Genomic DNA, 27,817 nt, shown 5'->3' on the forward strand with positions numbered 1-27,817 from the left:
TTTTTACGTGTTTACAAAATTTATTTAAATAAAGTAGCAAAAACTATTAAAAATATAAAACCGTATATCTTAGATTCTTAATGGTGAGTCTTGGTTTTAGATGTATGTCTCCGGATTTACAACGCTAAAATCAGGGGTTCGATTCCTCTCGGTGGGCCGAGCAGATAGCCCGATGTGGCTTTGCTATAAGAAAAAAACACAAAACACTTGGTTTTAGATACATCATTACGAATATTAAGAAGTGACTGAACTAATAAATTTAAACCCATAGCTAAGCGGTTATGTACAATGTACGTTTATTTTTGTGATCAGAATTATACTTTTTATTAGAAATAAATACATTTGGTGAACTTGCTTTTACACGAGACTGCTGCTTATTGTCAGACTACGTACAAAACTGATACACTTAACTAATGTTTTGCATATTTCTGTATTACTTCGTTTAAAAACACATTTCCATATTGCCGTACTCACACTTTAGTTTGCTGGTTAGGTTTAGCACGAGATACATGGTGCCTAAATCGGCTTTTAATGGTTTACTAAGTTGGGTTGTTGTTACTTATAAGGTTCGATTACGATGAAGTTGATCCATACCTTACCTTGAAATATTTATGATGTGAAAGGTACCAGCAATTCTAGAAAATAAAAATATCTTAAGTGTTTATTTGCTTTGGAGATATATATGGTTTTCTGTTTAAGTCAAATAACGCTGTGTATAAATTATCCTAATTTAAAAGTTAATATACTATCTTTCGTTTATCCACTGTGTTTTGGACTAAATGATTTTATGTATGAAACATAGATGGCAGCACATTATACTATTTTATCAATCTGCATATTTTTTTATCCATCCCATCCTGTAACTTGCCACGATAGAAACGTTGATACAGGAATTATATTTTTTTTTCGGAGAAAACAACATTTATTATAAGAAAACCCACCCACTGGTGTGAATATATTTTACTAGATATCAAACTAGTAACGAAAAACACGCCTCTTTGCCCCGCCTACTAGGTAAAATCAACGCCCCTAATATCTTTTCTAATATCACACATCAGTAACAGTAAGAATATAAACGAACTTCTTCAAACAGATGTTTTTGATAATAGTTTTCAGCTGATGTATATGTTATACGTAATCTAAATCCAGGTGTTTGCATGTATATCCTTTTGAAAATATTCTGAGTTTCAAGGATTTTTTGACCATAGAAATTTTAACGATAAAATCTAAAGGAAACAATTGGCCAATACGTTTTCATACATACATATTATATAGTAAATAATCATAGAAATTTTGAAAGTTTCAGTTGATCAAAGTTGATTACAACTTGAAGGACTGTTGATTGTCGAATATTTTAGTGGTTAAACCATAACTTGAAAATTATTATGCAGCATATGTATATATATTAAAACCAACACTTCCCAGAATCTCTTATCTCTCTCATTGTCTAGTCCAATTGATGAGTTCTGGTGTTGAACGAAAAGTGTGTTAAGCAATGACTTATAGGAAACAGAAACTAAATCTGAAGCTTTATTTTTATGCACTTTCATTTTGAGTCACAATGGACAAACTAGAAGGAATGTGATAAAAACACATTTAGTATTAAATGGTTATTTTTAACAACTTGAATGCCTGTTGGTTTTCCTATATGTCGCCTGCCTTTAGCGCAACTTTCAACATACATATCACTTTAAGATTGAAATAGATTTTCGGTGTTTTATCTTAAAAAAACGTCGGATGGAAAACTTCAATACAAGTTCACTTATTATTACAATTTCCATGTCTTTCGACTTATGAATTTAAGTAAATGTTATATTTGCTTTTTTATATACTGTTTGTTTTTTATACGCTACTTTTATAAATTGTATAGGAGAATGTTTCATGCATTATTTAGAATACTTTTCTTTAAGTTATTAAAATACGTTTGATTTGTTTGTTTGTTTTTTAATTTCGCGCAAAGCTACACGAAGGCTATCTGCGCTAGCCGTCCCTAATTTAGTAGTGTAAGACTAGAGGGAAGGCAGCTAGTCATCACCACCCACCGCCAACTCTTGGGCTACTCTTTTACCAACGAAAAGTGGGATTGACCGTCACATTATAACGTCCCCACGCCTGAAAGAGCGAGCATGTTTGGTGTTACAGGGATTGGAACTCGCGAACCTCGGATTACGAATACCCTAACCACTTGGCCGTTAAAATATACAGTGCTAAACTTTAGTGTTGAGAATATTTCAGTTTTGTTTTTTATGCTGACACTTGTGTTAAATTAATATTCCGATGTTATCGGATCAGATCATTTCACACTTGTTTCTTCACAATAAGTCGATAATGTTTTTATTGTAGTTCGCGTATGCGTTTATTATTATATTTTTTTGCTTTTATGTTTTTGCTTTTCTTTGCCAGATGTGAAGAAATACTGTTTTTATGTTAAAGACCTTTGAAAATTATATATACGTGTGTGTGTGTGTGTATCATGTTCGAATATTTTACTTAAAGTTTATTAATCTAATTACTCCATCCTGAATAATGTTCCACTAATGTGTGCACACGTGCTCGAGTTTAAAAATATTAAAAACAATTGTTCTTTTCGTAATGTGAGATCCATCTTGTGGAATATCGTGGGATACATACTTTTATATTAGAATTCAACATGCTCTTTCGACTGTGTTACTAATATTAACATTGGGCTCGGCATGGCCAGGTGGTTGAAGCACTCGACTCGTAATCCGAGTGCCGCGGGTTAGAATCCTCGTCACACCAAACATGCTCGCCCTTTCCGCCGTGGGGGCGTTATAATGTGACGGTCAATCCCACTATTCGTTGGTAAAAGAGTAGCTCAAGAATTGGCAGTAGGTGGTGATGACTAGCTGCCTTCCCTCTAGTGTTACACTTCTAAATTAGGGACGGCTATTGCAGATAGCCCTCGTGTAGTTTTGCGCGAAATTCAAAACAAGCCAAACCAATATTAACATTGATACAAATATATGAATCTTAACAAGAGCATCAAGATATAAAAAAGTGAAAATGGTAAAACTACTTTGTGAGAACAGAAATACAAATACAGGAGAATGATTTACTGTAACAGACAGGATGATATTGAAATCCCATGTTCCAAATAATTAAACATCTGTTTCAAGCGTATTTAAGACTTCCTGCAGCTTACTGGAAATGTTGTCTTTCTAGTTGCATCTACGCATGATCTATAACATAACTTGATTTGTCCTCTGTTCGTTAGAAATCTTCTGTTGTTTTATTCCGGGCGAACACGAGACTTATATTAAGTAATTAAACCTCTTAAAGAAAGGGTGGATACCAATGGCATATTGTGGGAAACTTGGAAATGTTGAACCTTTTATAAGCTAGTCATAGGCCAACCCTCTTAACAAACAATGCCCACCCAACAACTATTACATCCAACCTCTTCCTCTGAGCATGGATCCCGCCATATTCTGCTAGCTATGTCGCTCAACGCTCTTCGTGGCTTAACAACAAATCATAGGGCTTATAACGCAAGAAATCGAATTTAGATATTCGTGGTTGGCGCAGCAAGATAGTTTGTTGTTTAGTTTTGTGCTTACTAACAAACAAAAGTCGTTCAACCAGCGGACGCACAGTATTCCATATACCAATCCAGCAATTTCAAATATCCTCACTTATTCATGCTTCTCAGTGATATTTTTATAACGTTAGTGTAGATTAGGTTTTATAAAATTCGTTAAAACAATTTTGTTTTGCACTTTTGCTCCGTAGTTTCTGATATTTCTTAAATATATTAATATTGTTAATGGATATTATCTCATTTTAATCGAGTAAAAACTATCTATCACACACATGACATAGCGGTGTGGTTAGGCGCTCGACTCGTAATCAGAGGATTGTGGGTTCGAATCCCCGTCACACCAAACATGCTGTCCTCTTTCACCCGTAAAGACGTTATAAAGTCATGGCCAATTTCACTATTCGTTAATAAAAGAGTTGGCGGTGGGTGATGACTACCTGCCTTCCCTTTAGTTTTCCTTTGTAAATTAGTGACAGCTACTGCAGATAGCCCTCCTGTATCTTTGTGTTATTGATAATTTGTCGATGTTTTATCATATGTTTATTGCAAAATTATTAAACTTCATAATTATTTCTGTGCTTTGTATTTTATTTGTTTTTAAGACACCACTGACATCCACTAATCTGAGAAATGTTGAGCTTTTCTAATTATTCAAAATTTCATCTCTTTATGTATCATTATTGGTAGTTTTGGTTATAATGATATGGTTTTGAGGTATGCTTCGATTGAACAAATATGTACTGGCAGTATCTCTGTATCCGTGACTTGTATTACATTTTTATATGGAAAGCCTTGTTTTTTGTGTGTCATACTGTTGCTTGTGGCGTGTGCACATCTTTTGATACTGACTTTCTGGTTCATGGATGTTGCGAAACGTCGAAGTTTCCTTACCGTGGTTAGGGTGCGACTATTTCCAGGTGCTTCAAGTTGATCCATATTTCTTTATTTTCTCATGCTGTTATTTACATGACATATCCTCGTTTTCTGTGAATTCTAAGTTCCTATCTGAACAAATCTTTATGAACTCAGTACAATTTACAAATTTTGCATAATAAAGTACTGTCATAAAGTATATCGAAATGTAGTCTTGATACATTTTGTCCACCGCAAATGTATATCGACTGTGCTTGTCACGTGACACGTTGATTTGCATATTCAAAATCGTTTTAAAATAATATATGTTTGAAGAATCTGACGAGTCTATAAATATAGAACAATCCGATTAATGTGGAAGTATCATTATCCACCTAGAGTCAGAAAGTAATATTAAATAAATAATCTGGAAATAGTATTATTATCGTACTAGTCTGGAAGTATATCTAATTATGTGTTTGAGTAACATTATCTAAATAGACTAGAAGTAGTAAATCTTAAGTCCGAAGTGAAACTGCTTATTTAGTTTGGAAATTGTCTTACTCTTTAAGACTATTTTCGATATAATATGTATATATATATTGACACAAATCGAAGATTTTTGTAGCAAAGCGCCATCTTTCTTCCTGTAGTAGATACAGAGCAAATGTGGTTGTTGTCAGGATGAAATTATGCTGGTTTATTTCTTTATAATAAATGACTCCATGTACTAATGAAAAAAAAATCACATCAGAAGTCTTTCCTGAAGGCCACGTTTGTTAATATTCCATTGTCTAGGTAGCGCGCTGCTACTATTGTAATAAGTATATGTGATAGAACATTTGGAAAACCACACATATATAATTCTCTGTATAAAGTTTGCTAACTTCTTCGGAATGTAGCATATACAATGCTTTCGTTGAATAAAACATAAATACTTATTTTCCTTTTGTAACAACAACAACACAAAAACACGTGTATGATAATAAATTATATATCATTATTATTTTTTCTATTTATTTTTTTTTAATCTTTGAAAACAAAATGTGTCTCTTTTTAGAGTTATTACTATAGATGTCGACCCAGTATTAAACACACACAAAATAATCAAAAGTTTTGCTTATTGCCATGACTTATTTAAAACTTTTCCGGTTTTTCTATTCATTGTATTGTTCTTAAGGGTGGGATTAACCGACTGAGTATAACTATTTTAAATTGCGTAAGGTTGAGTAATTACTCAATTTACCTTTATCGTATTTACATAAAGTGTTCAATCTGAACTTTCTGGACTTTTTATCACGTGGAAATGTACGAGTATTATAATGCTTAAGTCTTCACAACTGTTACTCACTTCTTGCTAGTTTAATTTCATAACTTATTAAAACAAATGTTCGAAATCTAAAATAAAACGTTCGCGACAGCTATTGGTTGGTATTAAGAGAAAGCAAGAGATTCTCATTTTAAAAAATCGTGTTTTTATTATAGACGTCAGAATATAGAAGTGAGAAAACGTGATTCTGTCTGGAATAAAATGTGAAGGTATTTATGCCTTAATTTCGTAATTAGACCACAATCAGTGTATACTGTTACAGCTCCTATTAAAGTAACATGTTTCCAAACGCCAACAGTTTTCGAAAGAGTGTTGAAGACATACACTGCTGGCCAAAATCGTAAGGCCAATGAACATAAAGAAAAAATATGCATTTTGCGTTGTTAGACTCAACCACTTATTTCAGTAGAGCCACGAAAGATGAAAATAAAAAAAGGAAAAATAAAAACCTTTTTTAGCATTTAATAGGAAAAATGTGAACACTATGAAATTAGCCTAAATACTAGCTGGTTAAAAGTTTAAGACCATACTGAAACGAAGCGTTAATCGGTAAACACATAACGAAATTTAGTCATTTGTGTTCAAGCATTAACGTTGTCAGCATCTCCCACTGACATCTCTTGTGTAACACTGGGTAAAAACATGGCAAAAGCTAAAAAGTTGACAGAGTTTGAACATGGCAGAATTGTCGAGCTGCAAAAGCAAGATCTCTCCGAACGTGTCATCGCTGGTGAGATTGGGTGTAGTAAAACTGTTGTTGTAAATTTCTTAAAAGACCCTGAGGGATACGGAACGAGAATTTCAAGTGGTCGGCCCAAGAAAATTTCGCTGGCGTTGAGCAAGAGGATTCGACGGGTTGTCCAGCAAGACACCAGCCGATCGTCGAACCAGATTAAGCCACTTACAGACGCAGAATGCAGCTCAAGAACAATAAGATGGCATCTACGCGAGAAAGGCTGTAAAAACTGTAAACGTCTTCAAAGGCCACGCCTCCTTTCACACCACGAAACAGCTCGGTTAAACTATACTGAGAAGCACCAAACATGGGACGTAGAAAAGTGGACGAAGGTTTTGTTCTCTGATGAAAAAAAATTTAACCTGTATGGTCCAAATGGCTTCCAACGTTACTAGCACGATAAGGATATTCCACTGGAGACATTTTCTACACGACACATTGAAGGAGGTCCCATCATGATCTGGGGTGCTTTCTCCTTCCTTGGAACAATGGAGCTTCAGGTTATACAGGGGCGTCAAACAGCAGCTGGTTACATTGGCATGTTGGCGAGAGCATCCTTATTGACTGAAAGCTCTCGCTTGTGTGGAAATGACTGGATCTTTCAGCAGGATAGCGCTGCAATCCACAATGCCCGCAGGACAAAGGACTTTTTCATGGCGAATAACGTGATTCTTTTGGATCATCCAGCTTGTTCGCCCGAACTGAACCCCATTGAAAATGTTTGGGGCTGGATGTCAAGGGAAGTCTATAAAAATGGACGTCAATTTCAAACAGTGCATGATCTTCGTGAAGCCATCTTCACCACTTGGAATAACATTCCAGCCAGCTTTCTGCAAACGCTTATATCGACCAGGCTAAAGCGAATGTATGAAGTTATTCGCAATGATGGCCGTTCGACTCACTACTGAGACCTCTTGTTTGGCATTTCCTACCCTGTTTAGGACTTCGTTTCAGTATGGTCTTAAACTTTTGACCAGCTAGTATTTAGGCTAATTTCGTAGTCTTCACATTTTCCCTACTAAATGCTAAATTTTTTTTTTTCAATTTTCCCTCTTCTTATTTTCATCTTTCGAAGCTCTACTCAAATAAGTAGTTGAGTTTAACAACGCAAAATGCATATTTTTTCTTTTTGTCCATTGGCCTTGAGTTTTGGCCAGCAATGTATGTATTGTCTGTCCTCTATGCAGATCCTTGTCGTATCACACTCTTTTTAACAATAATAACAAAAACCTGTCCAGTTCACACGACACGTTTTTCTCGACACAAGGTTTGTAACACAGCCGTTACAGAACAACACGGGCAATCAGAGCCATGTGTGACGTCAAACCAAATATACAGGTAAAAAAAAAAGAAAGAGGGGAGACTTCTAATGCGCGGTAGCTAAATTTGACAGTGAATTTTAAAGATTAGACTAAATAAAGCTTGTAAAACATTTACAAAATAAACATATTAGAAATGCTGTATAATGTAAAAAAAACACTTTTCAGCATTTTAGGTTCGTGGGTAATTTATTAAAATGACGGTAAAATCTTGCTGTATGGTCAGGCAACAGCATACTGAAAGCTGGCAGTGTATAATATTGACTGGCTAAATTTTCTCTACTTTGTTACTAAAGAATTGGCTCAGCATGGTCAGATGGTTAAGGCGCTCTACTTGTAATCTGAGGATCGAGGGTTTGAATCTCCATCACACCAAATATGCTTGCCATTTCAACCGTGAGGACGTTATAACGTCACGGTCAGTCCCACAATTCGTTAATAAAAGAGTAGCCCAAGAGTTGGCGGTGGGTGGTGATGAGTAGCTTCCTTCCCACTAGTCTTATGCTGCAAAAGTATTGACGACTAGCACAGATATTCCTCGTGTAGCTTTGCGCAAAATTCAAAAAACAAACACTGCTAAATTAGGGACGGCTAGCGCATAGCTCTCGTGTGGCTTTGCGCGAAATTAAAAAAAAAACTGACAGCGATTTTTGAAGATCAAACTAGATAAAACTTTTTAAGCACTTACAAAATAAACACATAAAAATGCTGTATAATGTAAAACGTTTCAGTTTAAGCCGTGTATGTAACAAAATAAAATTATTATTTTTATGTAAAATATATTAGAGTATGTTCGTCTCATGTGTGTGTTCTTAAACAACTTTAAAAAATCAGTTAAAAATGACCAAAAAAGAAAAACTGTGAAGGAAAGTCGAGTCTCATTAGTAAATTAGGATGCCCCTAGACATATTAATTTACTTTAGTACTTTAACTCATCGGAAATGATTATCCAAGTTTTTATTTAAAGGAACAATCATGGGTATGCCCAAAAAACTCTATGTTAAGATTAAAATAAATTGGTAACAACTAGGTGAGGATACTCGAAGAAAGAAAACGGATTTAAAAACAGCATTTTTTTGATAGCAACAGATGGAAAGCGATGGATGATTTATAAATACACTCTTATACATGCTTTATATTTTAACAGGTTTCTGAAACAGATGAAGAATACTAATCATGGCCTTCTCTTTTCCGCTTTGTAAAGCGTAGCAAAGATGAAGCTTGAAGTATTTTTATATGGGAATTTTCCCCCTGGGGCAACTCAGGTTGGAACCAGTGTGTCGGGATTTGGGCAGCAACTTTATATTCCTTGGTACTTTGTTAGCAAAATGAGCTAATTAATAAAGAATTTAAATGTATAGAAGTATTGTTTGTGATTACTTGAGACAGAACAATGGTCTAAGAAGAGGCCATTTCCACCTGGGGGAGTTACCCCGCGGTTGCCATATATCTATATTAAAATACCCGCAAGCAAATTAGGTCAAGATGCAAGGTTAAAACTTTGAAGTTTGTTTGTTTTTTTAATTTCGCGCACACCTATACAAGGGATATATGCGCTAGCTGTCATTAATTAGAAGTGTAAAACTAGAGGGAAGGCAACTAGTTATCACCACCCACCGCCAACTCATGAGCTACTCTTTTACCAACGAATAGTGGGATTGACCGTAATATTATAACGCTTTCATGGTTTAAAGGGTGAGCATATTTGATGTGACGGGGATTCGAACCTGCGACCCTTAGATTACGAGTTGAGCGCCTTAACCACGTGGCCATGCCGGGCCATTGAAGAGTTTAGGTCCTATAATGGGATTGCCAGCAAATCCTTTTTCTTTCTTTTAAATATCATAAATCGTTGTAACTCTCTGTTCCTTTCAACGTTGTATTTCATGTAGTTTTAACCTCATATTGGTTATTTTATAAAACAAAACCTAACTACAACGACTTAAGCGATAGGTTGGCTCATAACTAAGTTTCATTTGGCTACTGTGTTTATTTGTTTCTTTCTTTAGAATTTTCGTACAAAGATACATTGTGACAAACTGTGCATAGTTGTCTCTAATATACATTTGATTGATAGGCTAGAAGGAAGGTCAATAGTTAACAGTACCCTCCGCCAACTTCTGGGCTACGTTTGATTGTTCTAAGAGTGGGATTTCATTGCCTTATTTATAGCTCACTCACGATCTCAAAGAGGAAACTCGACTTTGTAGAAACAGGACGCGAACCAAGAGTCCTAGTATTCACAGTCTGGACACGTTATGAATTTTTCCACGCTCGGTCCCAGACGTTACAATGAATTTACAAAACTGCTTGAAAACATCTGGGTGTTTAAGGTAATTTAATCGTTATAGCAACGCAAGATAATTAAAACCACTAAGATCTACAAATTGGTTTTGAGAAAATCACGCAGGGTGCTCACCAATCTAGCCGTGTCTTTACGTCCCTTATTCTGCAGACGTGAAAATCATTTAGGTTTTTAATATCTTTCTTTTGAATTTGACCAGCATAAAACAACACATAAAAAAACAAAAAACTGGTCATTAGCTTTCGTAAAGAAGCAATCGCTGGGCTTCTATTGGTTTTGCGGAAACGGTTTTGAAGCTGTAACTGTTATAATTAAGAAAATTATGTCATTATGACAGTCACATAGAGGAATTAACTCAAGTGCATAGACATCTATTACACAGACAAAAATGAGCAGTTTCCTTAATGAGCAAGAATCTCTTGATGCATTTGTCTCCGAGAAAAAAAAAAGCCTTATATTATTAAAGGGTGAAACCATTATTATATTAAAAAAGACAAGAATAGGAAAGAGTTAAATGGTACCTTCCCAATAAAAAGAAAAATACTGTCGCTTAACTTTAATCAGTCATTAGTAACTAATGCTTATCATACTAAATGGAAGTTTTGCTTGAATGATACTGTAAAAACGTTTTTATTACGCGATGTGCAATCCATAATTTTGCGAAATTTTTATTCTGTGTGCATGTGGATTTGCAATAAAGGTCACGATTTTACCGTTTTGTCTCTGTTTCCTGTCACAGGAAAACTTTATTCTTCTCCATTCTCAGGGTGCAGATACGACGTCATCAATTCATCACACCCAGATCTAATGCACTGGCGCCGTCTATATAAATATAATAGTACTATCTGTTGCATGTCTATGTAACTACTTCACAGGGTGTGGATGGATCTTCATCAAACTTGGTATGGGGGCTCATTGGGTCCATGGAAAATACAAATTTTCAATTTTGCATTTTGCGGTTTTTACGAGTGATTTTCTATTTTTTTAGCACTTCTTCGTCCCTGTTGATGGTTCTTTATCAAATTTAGCATGAGTGTGTGTGTGTATGTTTGTTTTCCTCACAGCAAAGCCACAACGGGCTCTCAGTTGTGTTTATCGAGGGAAATCGAACTCCTCATTTTAGCGTTGTAGATTCGAAGACAAATTTGGCATGAAGATTTGTTGGGTCCGTAAGAAAACACATGCAAACTTACGGTTTCACATTTTATGTTTTATTGTGTTTGTGAGCATTTTAAAAATTATATATAAAGGAAACAACTTTCATGTCCTAAGATAATCTTTCATTAGTCATGAATTTAGATAACATATGTCCAGGGTACGAGTACCCCAGCTGGTGTTTAATAATTCTAATAAAAACTTGGATAATCAGTGTTGAAGTAAACTGAGATATCTTGAGATGCCCTAGTTTCATAATAATACGTCGACCTCACCTTTACTGTTTTATGAGACTCGGCATGGCCAGGTGGTTACAGCGCTCGACTCATAATTTGAGTGCGGGTGGCGAGACCGAATAACATTCACACCAAACATGCTTACCATTTCAGCCGTAAGGGCGTTATAATGTGACGGTCAGTTCCACTCTTCGTTGGTAAAGAATAACCCAACAGGTGGCTTTGGGATTGATGACTAGTTGCTTTCCCTCTAGTCTTACACTACTAACTTAGGGACAGCTAGCGCAGATAGCCCTCATGTAGTTTTGCGCAAAATGCAAATCAAACAAACAAACAATGTTTGATTACTGGGAATAAATTTTTTAGGAAAATTTGTTTGGAGACGGTTTGAATGCGTAATGAAGAAAACCTTATAAATGTACAACGTTTTTCAAAACTTATAACCAGACACATAATCAAAACGTTGTACATTTATAATAAGTTTTCGTCATTACCCATTTAAGCCGATCCAAACTTTTCTTTTACTGTTATTTTCTTCAGAATCTCGTAATTACTAAGTTTACGATAATTACGATAAATATACATACCAATTATATTTTATTTCATTGTCTTGGCTGGAAATCTACTGCAGTTTTCAGAGAGATCCCCAGAAGGACAATTTCTGAGCTGATGGTGACCAGAATTTATTATTTGATCGTCTTAGTTGGATTTTTCTTGCTTTATTATTCATTCTGCTTATGTAAATAACACTATATAACACAAATTTTGTTCCTGGATAGTATGTGTTAATTCTTAATTGCTTATGTTGTAAAAGTACAGAAAATGGCCATTATTCCCTTCAAACTTTGCTTTTGTGACCTAGTTAATGAAATATAGAAATTAACCTATTTTCTATGTAAAAATGGGCAAATTTGCACATTTTCATTTACACAAGGTCTGAATAAAATAACATATGAATCAATATTTACATGTATTTATACTAAAGTTATACAAATATGTTTATAAGTGAGTGGTTTTTCGAGATTTGCGACTGTAATGTAAATCACTTTCACGCATCAGCCCCCAAATATAGTCTCCCATCATGTTTTCGTTATACACTCTTTATTAGCGGCGTTCAAAGTTCAGTAAATCTTGGTGAAAGCGCTCGCCTTGCTCCTCTGAGTATGCTCCATGATCTCCTTGAATATATCAAGATGAGCGTCAAGGATATGGACTTTCAGGGACATCCTGCAGCCCATTTTGCCGTAGTTCTTCACCAGAGCCTCAACCAGTTCCACAAAATTGTCAGCCTTGTGATTGCCCAAGAAGCCCCGAACCACTGCGATAAAGCTGCCCCAAGCTTTTTTCCTTCCAACTGAGCTTCTTGGGGAATTCTGTGCACTCCAGGATCTTCTTTATTTGCGGTCCAATGAAGACACCAGCTTTGGTCTTTGCCTCAGACATCGTAGGAAAGAAGTCTTGAAAGTACTTGAAGTCTGCAGACTCCTTATCAAGAGCTGTGACAAATTGTTTCATAAGACCCAATTTTATGTGCAGTAGTGGGAACAACACCTTCTGGAGGTCCACTAATGGCTCACACTTGACATTGTGCCTCCCCACAGAGAACTCGGTCCGTTGTGGCCAGTGCTTCCTGTTGTAGTGCGCTGCGGTGTCCCTGCTGTCCCAAAGGCAAAGATAACAGGGAAACTTGGTAAAGCCTCCTTGGAGACCCATCAGAAATGCCACCATTTTGAAGTCTCCGATAACCTCCCAGCCATACTCATCATACTTCAAGGCTTCTAGCAAGATCATAACGATATTGCTTTCCTCTTTGAGGTGCACCGAAAGATATTTAAATTTTGAAAGGGCTAAAATTTATATAATATAAAATCTTACTATTCAAACAAGCAAAAATTGTCCGTCTTACCTTCTAAAATTTGTTTTGCAGTGCTTGCAGGTAAAATGAGGTGCCCAGGGTTTGTCTCGATCCCCGACAGGTGTGCCGAAATATGCCTTGTAGGCTTCACACGTTTTAGCAGATGCTGTCATAGAGTACTTTTTCGCTCTTGTTTTGATAAATTGGCCACATACATAGCAGAATGCGTCTGGAGAATGCTTGTAGCTTCTTGATGGCATCTCTGATAAAATCAGATAGGTCTGTGTGTTCGCTTAGGCAGCTAGAACTAAACTGAAGTAGTGAGTGGTGAACCCCTGAATATATATCACTATAAAAGGTCTAGAAAATTCTAAAAGGTTCTTGAAAATTCTCGTAAGTTATACAACATTCTAGAAAGTTCTTGAAAATTCTTGTAATTCCGAGAAAATTCTCTATCAGCTACTCAGCACTGAATCTACCTGGAATGTTCTGGAAAATGGGTAAATTTGAAAATTTCATTACCCAAGTCACAAAAGAAAAGTTTGAAGAGAAAAAAAATGGTATTTTCTATTTACTTTAGGCATAAGCAATTGGGAAATAACACTTTCTGCCCAGGAGCAAGAAAAAGTTAAAATTTTGTTACGTAGTGTTATCGCTGGAACGTTGTGTTAAGTCCTAGTGTCGCGGTCAAATGATATTTTCTATATATAATGCACTAGAACTTCTTGTTTTTTTTATCTGCGAATAAGTTGTCAGTCTGTTATCATCAAGTGTTATTTGTGGATACAGTTTTATCCGTTTCGTAGTTTTGAGTTTCACTGTGAACAAAAACGTGCCATTTTCACATACGTTAGGGAAAAAAAACACGAATAGTTTTAATCTGCTTGTTTTAGTTCTCTGTTGTCTGTCATGAGAACAGTTTTAAGCAGCAACTTGAAGAACTTACTTTAGGCTTAGGCTAACGAACCATGTGACTTTCTCATCGTGAGCTTGAAACATGAAAACATAAAGTGAACAGTTTTTGTTTTACTTGTAGAGTTTTTGCTTTAAAGATTGTTTGTGGAGTAGACACACAAACAAAACAACAAACTTAAAATTAAATAGTATTAAATTAATTATTACAGTCAGAAGTTTAACCATATATTTGTTGTTATTGAGGCAACACTTGGAAAGCTTTTGAAATTCTAGAATTAAATTCATAACCAAATGAGTTGAGCTACCATCTGCTCTGTTCGTACTTGCATATAAACAGGATTATTGAGCGAAACTTGATACACACGTAATGTATACATGCTGTGCATTTTCAAGTACCTAACGTGCCTGTTATGCGATGTCATATACCATCTTTGTCATAGGTTTTGTTGCGTTATGAAAAAGCAAACCGAAACAGAATCCACGTGGTCTAGCTTGTACAATGTCTTTCATGTTAAAATAATCTCCAATGTAATGTCTTACATGGTTAAGACGCTGATTAATTATATATTTAATGCAATAAACGTAACAATGAATGCTGCCCATATCTTTTTTGGCCTTTCAATGAGTGTCACAGCACGCAAAGGTTTAATGTATTTGTTTTTGTTTTTTTGCTTACAAAGTATCCCTTTACTTTCTAACTCAGACTGTCGCTCTATGAGGTAGCAATGTAGTGCGGTTTGAATTTCGATATCCTTATATCAAAATCTGTTATAAACTGGTATTTGAGCTCTCAGTCTTGACCTTAAGATTACAATGGAAACTATTCTGACTGTACAACTTGTTCTCTCTCTCTCTCTCTTTTTTCCAGACACACAGTCGTTTTCTTATTTTTCTACTTAAAGAATGGCTGTCATTATTATAAATCTACATAATCTATAGCTAATGTTTTAGTCTGCCCGCGTTTCTTATGTGTGAATCACATAAAGAGTCGAACTGTACAAACGATCTCTGCTCTGCTGCCGTTTTCTTATTCACGAGGATGATTTATGAAGTTCAGGCCGTCACTGAGGCTTCTTTATCAGACTTTCCAGATAAATTATCCTTTTGTGGAGAGAACCTCTGGCTGGGGATGAGGTGGGCAAGACCAGACTTTGATCAATGATATCCGTGACGTGCCAGATATTAAGTGGCGTGTTAACAATGCCACTCACGGTTAGCCTTCTCTTTCCATCGAGATGGAGTGACGTCACTTGACATGAAGAGAACCCCTCCCCGTGCATTTCATTTGGCGTGACCGTATCTCAGGGGCGTAAGAATAACCGCAGCGAAAGTAATGGATGATATGGACGTACACTGTAAATCGTATTAGATCACAAGAACAACCACTGAGACAATCTCGGATTTTATCAGCTGTTAATAAGTAGAGATTACATGTTCCGTTTGGTAGATAACATTTGATGCAAGGAAATATGTAAGTGTCTGTTACATGTCAAGGATTTGGATGAGCACGTGTTCGTTCGAAGGATGAATGAGCGAATATGGAGTTAATTTTAATACTTTATTTTGGGAGGAAAAGAGGTGAAATATTTTATCTTACCTCCATCTGTTCTGTTCGATTCTTAGAACATCATAACATATTTTTTTCAAAAGACAGGTCAAAGGTGAGGGTTACTGGGAAAGGAAGCATTCTTGAACACATTTGAAAAAGGATGTGATGACCTAACAATTAGAAACTTTTACTTTTTAAAGGCTTACCAAATAAACTTTTTTTTTATTTACAAAGAGTCGTTTAAGTTGAATTTGCTTTGAAAATATAGCTTATGAAACTGTTTGGACATCTAAATATAAAGAATTAGTGAGGGTGTTGCTGTCGTAGCACAAAGCTACACAATAGCCTATCTTCAGTCAGTCTCAGATTTTAGCATTGCAAATCTTTAAACTTACTGTTGACCCACATTGGATAAATTTATCAAGATAGGTAAAAATAATTTAGTGTAAAGCTGTACATGGTTTATTCTGATAAACTGCGTGGTATCTACTCCATTTATTTACGATCAAACTATATTTCATATAACGTATCAACTTACGATTTGAAAGGAATAAAAAATCGTCCGTGTTATTAGATTGTATGTTCAATGATATTATATTGAACACAGTTTCAGGTCATGCACACACGATACCCGTTTGCCATCACAGAAAGAGAAAAGAGACAAAGAGAAGTCGGATAACTGTGAGAAAGGAAACGATGATCGATTCTCACCCTAACCCTAAGTCGTCTACATCATAAGGAGCAGAAAGTCCGACGACTGATTGTTTTACTGTAATTAATAACACCTCTAGCATCTCTTCTGAATGTTCAAGGGACTTCTCATGTTTAACTCATTCATTTGTTATGTCGTGCAGCTGCGAATTCACTGCCATTAATAACCCCAACGTCTTGATAGAAAAACAATCTGTAAGCTGAAATGAAATTTCTTTACTTACAATTCAACGACTTCGGCGTACTGTGATGAACAATGTATATTCCTAAAACTTATTTTATTTTACAGGCTTTTGTTTCACATTTATTGAATATCGCCAGATATCTTTGTCACCAAGATGCCTCACCTGATGTGGTCGATATATTTTGTTTGTACCACTTCCTGTTTTTGATCATTACGCATTTTTACTATAAGGATGAATTTAGATTGTTAGTTTAATCTATGAATTTAAAACTAATCTAAATTTACTAAGCAAGTTAAAATGTCTTAGATGTCATTGGAATTACGGCCGAATAGATCGCCAATAGCAAGAACATTCAACTGACAACAAAGAACGTTAGAATAGTATATTAAATTACCCATATTCATCACTGGTTTGTTTTTTACATATAGATTTTTCTCTAAAAGTGGTTTTCTTCGACATCACTGGTTTGATTTTTAATTTTGATACACGTATGTAGCACGCTTCAATCAGAAGTTAATATCAGTTACCGGTGCTATCCAGAACGCCACTATCAGTAACATTAGAAATATATACTTATTTATATATATATCAATGAAAATATATTTGAATTAATAAAAATGCAGTTTATAATTTAAAGAAATTAGTTCGCATTGGCATCAATATCAGAGCAATAGTTATTAATGCTGGGAAGTAACTTAAACTTTGTGTTTTTTTGTCAACTTTTGTACAAACCTATCAGGTTACCTGAAATTATATACTAGAAGGACGATCACCTATCATCGACCCAACGGCTGCATCAGGGAGCATGTCGTGCGACGGGATTCGAACCTGCCACCCGCAGATTGCGATTCAAGTGCTTTAACCACCGAGCCAACACTTTTAAGCAGGTGTTGTATGTGTAATACAAACTGACGTTATTAATGTTTGTAAGGTTTACCTAAATTTTTTAGTCGTAAACGACTTTCCATACAAATGATAGTTTTAAACGAAATTGACATTAAAAATAATAATAATATGTTTTTCATTAACCAACGTTATTATTGTTTAATTTGAATGGTAAATTACTAGATGGATTAGGCCTCTTATCAATAACACTCTGGTCCGGCATGGTCACGTAGCTAGGGCGCTTGACTCGTAATCTGAGGGTTGCGTGTTTTAATCTCCGTCACACAAAACATGCTCGCCCTTTCAACCATGAGGGCGTTATATTGTGTCGGTCAATCCTGCTATTCATTGGTAAAAAGAGTAGCCCAAGAGATAGCGGCGTGTAGTGATAACTAGTTAGTTGCCTTCCCTCTAGTCTTACGCCGCTAAATTAGGGACGGATAGCGCATATAGCCCGCGTGTAGCTTTGCTCAAAATTCAAAAACAAACAATAATACTCGAGTAAAGCAATTATCAAATCAAGCTATAAACATTCATATGTTTATTAACATTAATTGCATCGCCATAGTTTATTTAATCGCTAGAACGTTTACACACCAGCATCTGGAGTAAGAAGATGCGATTTGGTTTTGGTTTTGTTTTGAATTTTGCGCAAAGCTACAAGAGGGATATCTGCGCTAGCCATCCTTTTGCAGTGTAAGACTAGAAGAAATACAGCTAGTCATCTCCACCCACCGCCAACTCTTGGGCCACTCTTTTACCAACGAATAGTGGGATTAACCATCACATTATAACGCCCCCACGGCTGAAAGGGCGAGCATGTTTGGTTGGACGGCTATTCGATCCTGCGACCATCAGATTACGAGTCGAGTGCCTTAACCACCTGGCCGTGCCAGGCCAGATGTGATTTGTATTAACACGTAGTTAGGATGTCAGTTTTCTCCTAAATGAACAACTTGAAGTAACAAATGGTTTTGACATCTCTGTAATTCCCACAGTGATAACATATGTATAACTTGTTGAAATAATTATCTCTATATGGAACAAAATATGAAAAAAATTCGTCAAATATCCAGTTTTCTGTTAACTATTTATTTCTCTGGCGAATTGAATTAAAGTCCGACGCGAGTGTATTATTCAAGTTAACGATCCAGTGCTGCATGCCAAGCAGATGTCGTTAGATAATGTTTGACTTACAAAAAGTTGTGCCATTGTCAGAGCTTTCTTTTATTCATCTAATTTCTTGCTATCCAGTCCGTGCCTTTATTTCTAAAGCCGGAACATCTGGCCGTCTGATTACGTCTGGTGAAGACGGCAATTAACTCTGTGAGCTAAAGCGCTCAATTATCATTATAATATATAGAGGTAATTTTCTCAGTTGGAGAATACACATTTTTAATGTTTTTCTCAGATGATTGCTTTGGTTTTCTCACTCGGATGTCCACAGTCTTTTTCTTTCTCACTTTATGGTTAAATAACCTTCAAAACATCCAGACGTGGAATATTATTAGTCGTTATTTTCTTTTTTAAAACTATTCCGGAAGTATACCAACAAATACTTGAAACAAGTATGACAAACCACGATTGCTATATATATATATAATCTATGGCAAATGACCATAGCTTAATCTATTTTTAAGTATGGCGTTTATGCATAACAGCGACGTAATTTCTGGTATGAATTATAGAGCCTTGTTTCGAATAATAAACACTCACTAAAATAAATAAAGATAATAAATCCCTGGACGTTAGCACGTAGTACAGATGCTTGAAAGGATTGTTATGTTTTTGTTAGTCGTTACGAGCGGTAAAAATGGATGTAACGTCTTCTGTATAAATTATAAGAGGTAATATCTCGGGTTCATATTAAGACAAGAGAATTTTTGTTGGCATTCAGACAATTCGCAATTAATTAAACTTTACCTTTTGTCAATCAGTGATGTTTGTACAACCCTAAACAAGATGGGAAATCCTATCACTAGCACTCGCCACCTATTGAATTTCTTTCACTCATGCGGAAAATTGATTACAAAGCCACTTTCAAATGTATAGTAGGAATCTTATTAAGTCTAATTTAAATTAAGGCCTAGTATGAAACCTGTCTTACTTGCTGATGATCTTAGAGACGAATGTCTTTGGTATTTTACAGGTACTAATAATCTGCAGTTGTGAATAATTTATTTGTATTTATGTTTCTTAATTTGTTCCTTTCTTTGTTTTTTACACGTTGTTCCTACGTATGCTTTAATCAATTATTTGATGATCAGTGTACGAATTAATATAATGGTATTTTAGAAAACACATATGAATACTAGTCATTACAGTGTGCAATTCCTCCGCTAGGACAGCGGTAAGTCTTCGGATTTACAATGCTGAAATCAGAGGTTCGATTCCCCTCGGTGGACACAGCAGCTCACACGAAACACATAATGTGTGCAAGATGTTTCACTTTGAGAATTCGCTTTGTTTTCAGATAGAAAGTTGTCTGTCTAAGCGAGTTGCTCAGCAATAGTTCAAATGAGTTATTAAATTATGACGTATTTGTAGTTTCAGACGTATTTTTTACTTATTACATTGATTTATCTATGCTATTCAAAATTCAAAAGAATTTCTTTGGCTGTCTCTATGACAAGTACCAGAATACCACATTCTGGTTTGATCAATGGGGATCCTTAATATAGTTTTTTTCTTCTGATCTATTTCGGTCAGTATATGTCTGTTGATCGGCATCGTAATAAACACTGACCTTTTATTAGCCATGGTACAACAACTCATAGAATGTTTCTGAGGTGTTTTTTATTGTTTTTTTTTTCCTTTTTAAGTACAAACATTCAACTCATAGCTCCATTTATTGATTTGAGATCTAATTACAGCCGCGGCTATTGAGGATTCCCTCTTCTTGTTGTCGTTTTTTTTCACAGAAAAATATCCGACATTGAAACGAAATAAAGTGGAATACTTCAACTAACTAATTTATCAACACCATATTATAGTTAAAATGCTGTAACAGAGTATATGTTGAGTAAAATACAGATATTAAGTTCTATGCTATAGTCGGTGTGTATGCTAAAAGGCATTTATATTTCTTTGCTTTAGGCTTTGCGCTCGAAACTACACAGTGGACAATTTTTACTGTCTGTCCATATTTTGACCTGAAAGCACAAACCTTTGAACTACTCTTCTCTGTACCAGTAGTGGGATTTGATCGCTAAACAGGAACCCGTGGATTCACAGTGTAGACACACTAACCATTTACCTTGCCCAGCGCTGAAAAAAAGAGAAACACCCCATCATCGGAAGAGTGAATTTCATTTGTAAACCCTATAAAAGATACATAACAGCCTGCAGTAGTAAATCGGCACTGAAAGTACATGAAAATATGTGTGTATTTGTGCTTTTTTTATAGCAAAGCCACATTGGGCTATCTGCTGACTCTACCAAAGGGAATCGAACCGCTGATTATAGCGTTGTAAATCCGTACTTTTACCGCTGTAGAAGCGGGGAACTCAAAACGTTGGAAGAAACAATTAAGGTAAATCTATGGTTTCGGTTTCGTTTGTTTGTTTTTGAATTTCGCGCAAAGCTACTCGAGAGCTATCTGCGCTAGCTGTCCTTAATTTAGCGGTGTAAGACTAGAGGGAAGGCAGCTAGTCATCACCACCCACCTCCAACTGTTGGGCTACTCTTTTACCAACGAATAGTAGGATTGATCGCCACATTATAAACGCCTCACGGCTGAAAGGGCGAGCATGTTTGGTGTGACGGCGATTCGAACCCGCGACCCACGGATTAGAGTCGAGTGCCTTAACCACCTAGCCACACCAGGTTCTATGGTTTCGTACCGACACCAGAAAAAAAAAAAACACCCCTAAAAGATTTATAGTTTTCTTAAAATACATGAATATATAATTAAAACTCCTTTTTAAATCTGATTTTCATTTATAGTGATGTATTATCTTACTGTAAAAATAGATATTTTGTCAACGTTTCACGCGTATGCAACATGAAATCTGTTGCGTGATGTTAATTTCGAATGTTTTATGTTTGATAATCGTCGTGATATCCAAATCTGTACTCCATTAAAGTTTAAAATTATCAGAGGAAGGGGGTTCTAGTCAGAAGCATTGTGAATATTAAAACACCTATTTCACATTAACCAGTTCTTGTGATACACGTTTTCACCATTTTGTTTTGCTTTCAATTTCGTCGAACGACAGCGTGTTTTGGCCGATTTTATTTTTCATTACCAGTTAAAATGTTGCACATAACAAATACATTGAAACGTGTAGTTGTCTTACTTATCTTTATACAGTATATTATTAAGTGAAACGAAGTGTTTTATTGTATTATGAATCTGAGGACAAAATATTTATTGTGTACGATTAAATGTCAATTTTCCTTCAACATTATTAAACCTTTTACAACTGTCGTCCTAATCTGAATAATGGATATATTGGATTGGTTTCAAGTAAAACAAAACGAAAAGACAGTATTTATGTGAGGCGTCATGTTGGAAAATGCAAACCGTTCTGTCCGATTACAACATTGGAACATCCTATATAAGTGGTTCTTTGAATGCTATAATCAGTTTTAAAGTATTTCAGTCAAGAATTATTTCATCAACAAGAGAATCAGCTGTTTCCAGGTGGCGTATATTAATCTTCCATTTAACCAGAACAGTTAAAACAATCAAAGAATACTACATAGAAAATCGTGTATCAAGAATGGATCGGCCTGAACAGTTACAGACTGTTATATACAGAGGATCGTGTATAAAGAATGGATCGGCCTGAACAGTTACAGACTGTTATATACAGAGGATCGTGTATAAAGAATGGATCGGCCTGAACAGTTACAGACTGTTATATACAGAGGATCGTGTATAAAGAATGGATCGGCCTGAACAGTTACAGACTGTTATATACAGAGGATCGTGTATAAAGAATGGATCGGCCTGAACAGTTACAGACTGTTATATACAGAGGATCGTGTATAAAGAATGGATCGGCCTGAACAGTTACAGACTGTTATATACAGAGGATCGTGTATAAAGAATGGATCGGCCTGAACAGTTACAGACTGTTATATACAGAAGATCGTGTATAAAGAATGGATCGGCCTGAACAGTTACAGACTGTTATATACAGAAGATCGTGTATAAAGAATGGATCGGCCTGAACAGTTACAGACTGTTATATACAGAGGATCGTGTATAAAGAATGGATCGGCCTGAACAGTTACAGACTGTTATATACAGAGGATCGTGTATAAAGAATGGATCGGTCTGAACAGTTACAGACTGTTATATACAGAGGAACTTGTATAAAGAATGGATCGGCCTACTCAGCTATTGATTGGTACACAGAGAATCGTGTATAAAGAATGGATCGGCCTACACAGCTCCTGACTGGTACACAGAGAATCGTGTAGAAAGAATGGATCGGCCTGAACAGTTACAGACTGTTATACAGAAAAATTATCTAAGAAGAATAGATCACGAAATGTGATAGATTCTGCGGTTTTCCAGCAGGATGGTTCTCGTTCACATAGTGATAATTAGATGAAACACGTATTGCCGGAGAAATGTCAAGGTAAAAGCATTGCATAGCTCTTTCCTTGTAAATAAACACCGGACACAACACCAACGGCCCAACATGACCAGGTGGTTAAGGCACTCGACTCGTAATCCAAAGGGTCGCGGGTTCGAATCCTGTGACACCAAAAATGCTCGCCATTTCAGCCATGGGGGTGTTATAATGTGATGGTGAATCCCACCATTCGTTGGCAAAAGAGTAGCCCAAGAATTGGCGGTGGGTGATGATGACTAGCTGCCTTCCCTCTAGTTCTACACTGCTAAATTATGGCCGGTTAGCGCATATAGCCCTCGAGTAGCTTTGCGCGAACTTCAAAAGCAAGCAAACCACCAACAACCGATTGTTGTTGGAATATCTGAAATCACACGTGTATCTTGGGACGCTTAGCGCATTCCCAAATTGCAACAATGCAACATACCATATGAGAGTGTAGTGTTGGTGTAATATTCATTCTCACATGGATGCTGGAGGAAGGCATTTAAAACCATTGTTGTGATCATCGAACCAATAAAGATTATCTATAATCATCCTGCACGTGTAACAGAATGTATGTTGTTACAGCATTATAACTTGTTTTTCTACATTACATAAAGTTTTGGTTCACTCATTTACGACACTTGTTTTTTTAATCAAATTTTCGTGGTACTGTATGTTTTCCCTCGGAACTCTATTGCTAAAAGCAACAATCAAATTATATATTTCTGTTAAAGAATTCAGCATAACGTTTCCAGTCAAAATATTAATATGTTTCCATAAAATGGCAACAATAATTGTATATGAAGTCAAAATTAAGAAGAAAAAAAAAAAAAGTGAAATTTTGGTAGGTGGTCCGGGACTTCTGTTAGCCACTTCTATTAATTGTCTGCTTGAATGTTTAAAGACAGAGATTAGATTAATTTACCTACTGTGAAATGCGTTTTGAAATATCGTTTCATATTTTAAACTTACAAAACAATAGGCTATTATATTTCATAAGCATTGTAAAATAATTCTAAGAACACTCTAGGTTTGAGTTTCATGGGTCCAACTGTTCGCCATCTGGTGCTTATGAAATATTTAATAGAAATGTCAAACTGAATTTCATGGATGAAATCTGACAATAATTCTGGTCGAGTCATAAACATGTTTCAATCTGGTGCTGAAACTAGAAAACACATTTTCCCCCCAAAATAGCAGTTCACAGGTGCAGCGTATATAAAGTTATTTTTATTTAAGGTTAAACGTGCTTTGTTATTTTGGTTTAGTCATACATTTCAGCGTTTGGCAATACTGCGAGTAGTTTCACGATAAGGGTAAAGTTAGATAATAGACAATATTTTTTATACCTAAGATAATCATTGAACCTCAAATTTTAGCACTGTAAGCCCCCTGCTTAGTCGCTCGAAGGGGGATTGCGAGATGGTTACATGGAGCTATTGAAAATTATATTTTGTTTTCCATACGACGAATTTCAAGTGGCTGCCATATGTTGTAAAGGATCCTGTTTCTTCAGTGGTCTTGGCGATCTTTCACTATGTAAACAAATACCAAGATCTTTTCACACCCTACTTGTTGTCAAGTGTTTACAGGATTCTAACCTGAATACTCTACAAGAGCTAGTCTGTTCATACAGTTTACAAATCTTAGATCGGCATACGACTCCTTAACTCTGGTATTTTACAAACACAAAAATACAAGATAAGAAGTAAATAAACGAAGTGGTGTTAGTTCAAAAGTAAGACGATTTGGTTTGTTTTTGAATTTAGCGTTCGAGGGCTATCTGCGCTAGCCGTCCCTAATTTAGCAGTGTAAGACTAGAGGGAAGATAGCTAGTCATCACCAACCACCGCCAACTCTTGAGCTACTCTTTTACCAAAGAATAGTAGGATTGGGCGTTGCATTATAACGCCTTCACGGCTGAAAGGGTGAGCATGTTTGGTGGTGACGAGGTGTCGAACCCGCGACACTCAGATTAAAAGTCGAGTGTCTTAACCATCTGACCATGGCGGGCCAGCAAGACGATATTCTTAAAAAAAAATTATATATATTTATAAGGAAATGTATATTTTGATTAGATAAAAAGGTTCTCACGATTAAGCTGCATGCACACTTATTTTGTGTGGATTTTACCAGATGTGTGCCTATATCTTAAGTATCACAGCAAATGTCACTATTGGTCGTTAGATATATTCAGTCATGACAGCATTATATCGTTATAATCAGAGTAAAAATAATATAAAAAAAGAAACTTTGTCTGATGTCTATAGGCAGGGATCTGAGTTCATATATGTCTTAGAAATCTGGGTACTAAAGTTTATGTAGGATAATATCTAACCGAGAGATGGATAAATCGTTAAAAAAATAAGCTGAATGAAGCCCTAATCAAACCCCAGGTGGAAGTTTTCTAGGGTTAAGTGAAATCGTCAGTTGACGAGAAAGCTAATTAAATTTATTGGATTTTGGCGTCATTTAATAAAATTCTCTTCAAGTTGTTAGTTAGAAATTTACAGTTCCATAAGACATACACCATATACATTAAACATAAGTGAATGTTTTATTTCTTATTTAAATATTCAACTTGTATTCTTAAATGACTTCTTAAGCCACAAGATTTCTAAATCCATTTGCTCGAGAGAGAAATAACTTAATAGTAAATATGAGTCACACGCAGTTTCGGGCGTTTGATTAATTCACATAATTGCTTTTATGACTTGTTTATGTATTAGGAGTCGTATCATTATAGTGAGACCGCGGAGCAAAAGAGTGATCCTTTTGACTTGATGCTGCCATCTATAAATACAATTACTTTATAAATGTTTGTATGTGTACACACGCAAAGTTATTGGTCAAACCTAATACTTAATATAATACATGCATAGAAATTTATGATGCTTCGAGTTTTCATAGCAGGGCGCGTCTGTAATGATCTAAAGCAGAGAGAGAGAGAGCGAAAAAAAAAAAGACTGAAAGATATATGTAGATATGTTTTATAACATCCGGTAGGTGGAGTCTCACAATGTAAATAATTTGATAAGCATTTAAATGACTTGGAAACCGATGAAGGTGTTTAGAGCAGAAAAGTTTATGCCTTTTAGTTGCTGTGTTATTATTATGCTTCTGTTAGGTAGCTATTGAATATAATGACTATAATTTCGTGTTTTAGTTATTCATTAAATAAAAATTTAGTTTTACTATTTCTACGAACTTGGTTTCGTTATTCTGTCTGGTTGGACGTTCAACAAGCACATGTTTCTGAAAGTAATCGATTATGGCAAAGCTATGTTTTTGTTTCTACAGGCTTTACTGTTAAAGTTCTTTGTAGGAAGGACCATATTTTTTTAGTTAAGCGTTAAGCACAAAACTACACAATAGACTATCTGTGCTGTGCCCACCAAGAGTATTAAAACCATGTTTTAGCGTTTATAAGCCTTCAGACTTGACGCTAAGCAGCTAGAACTGATGCATTTCTGTAAATGAGAAAACGTGAATTGTTAGAAGTATGGAGAACGAGCTAATTATTCTCATCATACGTGTTTAAACCATAAAGAAAAATTTTAAAAACACTCGAAATAAACAATAACTTAACGTAAAACGGTAGTCGAAACATTTTGCCCTTTTGCTCAAAGACGAATAGCTTGTTCACAATGCAGAAGTTAAGATATTTTATGTTTTTAATATTATCTCGATTCAAATAATACAATCATGTCAGAAAGCATCTATAGTTCATTAGAGCCTATAGAAGACAATAAAGGTTCTAAAAATAGAAATGAAGTGTTATCTTTAGAAAGTAGAGTTTAGCTTGATTTCATAGTTAAGAGTTCTATACTAAATTATAAGCACACTCATGGAAAGCTAGTTTAACATGATGGGATAGTAAAAGTTGCACACTATATAGATTGGAGGATGTATACAACAAATTTAAGAGTTTAGCATGATAAGACGGTACAGGTTTCATTCTGCATATTTTAAAGAATGTACATTACAATTGTAGAGTTTGACATGGTAGGACAGTAAAGATTTTATCTTAGAGAACGTAATATTCTCACCAAAAGCTAGAGTTCCATCTGACAGACAAACATGGTTTGACAGTATTGGATTCAGCATTCCCACTGATAGTTAGAATTTCTTCTGATAGACAGTAAAGGCTTTACAGTACTGCGTACAACGTTCTCACTACAAGAATTAAAGATCCAACTGACAGAAAGGTAAGGTTTAAAGGTACTGGATACTGTGTTTTCACTAGAATCTTTAGAGGTTCGTCTAACAGATAGTTAAAGTTTTATAGTACCGTTTTCACAGAGTTCTATCTAAAATAAATGAAGAATTAACAGTACCTGATTTAACGTTATCACTAGAAGCTGTAGAGAGCCATCTATCTCGATTATAGATGCTTAGTATAAGCTAATAATAAAAAGTAAGCACTGTTTTTAAGAGTGGGTTTAAAATGCAGCTTGAATAAGTTTAAATACAAATACAGAAGTGAAATTCTAGTTGGATTTAGGAGAAAGCAAAAAGGGAAATGCCAAGCTTTCAGCAGCTGTTGACAAGGTTACGAATGAACGAAAAATATCCACTTATAAGCATACTACGTAAACTGAAACCTAACATGTCAAGTGTACATAAAAAAAGCAACAACGCACAAACATCAACAG

The 27,817-nt window shown here is 35.5% G+C and overlaps 2 long non-coding RNA genes across 2 annotated transcripts in view; one reads left to right on the forward strand and one right to left on the reverse strand.

The window, feature by feature from the left end:
- On the reverse strand, nt 1–27,643 carry LOC143228650 (uncharacterized). Its single transcript, XR_013015377.1, has 2 exons — nt 27,212–27,643; nt 1–183 (listed from the first exon to the last, which is right to left on the reverse strand). It is a non-coding gene; the product is annotated as an uncharacterized LOC143228650 (long non-coding RNA).
- The window catches only part of LOC143228642 (uncharacterized), a 43,693-nt gene that overhangs the window by 2,670 nt on the left and 13,206 nt on the right, over nt 1–27,817 (forward strand). The window lies entirely within an intron of this gene.

The sequence above is a fragment of the Tachypleus tridentatus genome, chromosome 1, assembly GCF_004210375.1.
Source record: "Tachypleus tridentatus isolate NWPU-2018 chromosome 1, ASM421037v1, whole genome shotgun sequence".
NCBI lineage: Eukaryota > Metazoa > Arthropoda > Merostomata > Xiphosura > Limulidae > Tachypleus > Tachypleus tridentatus.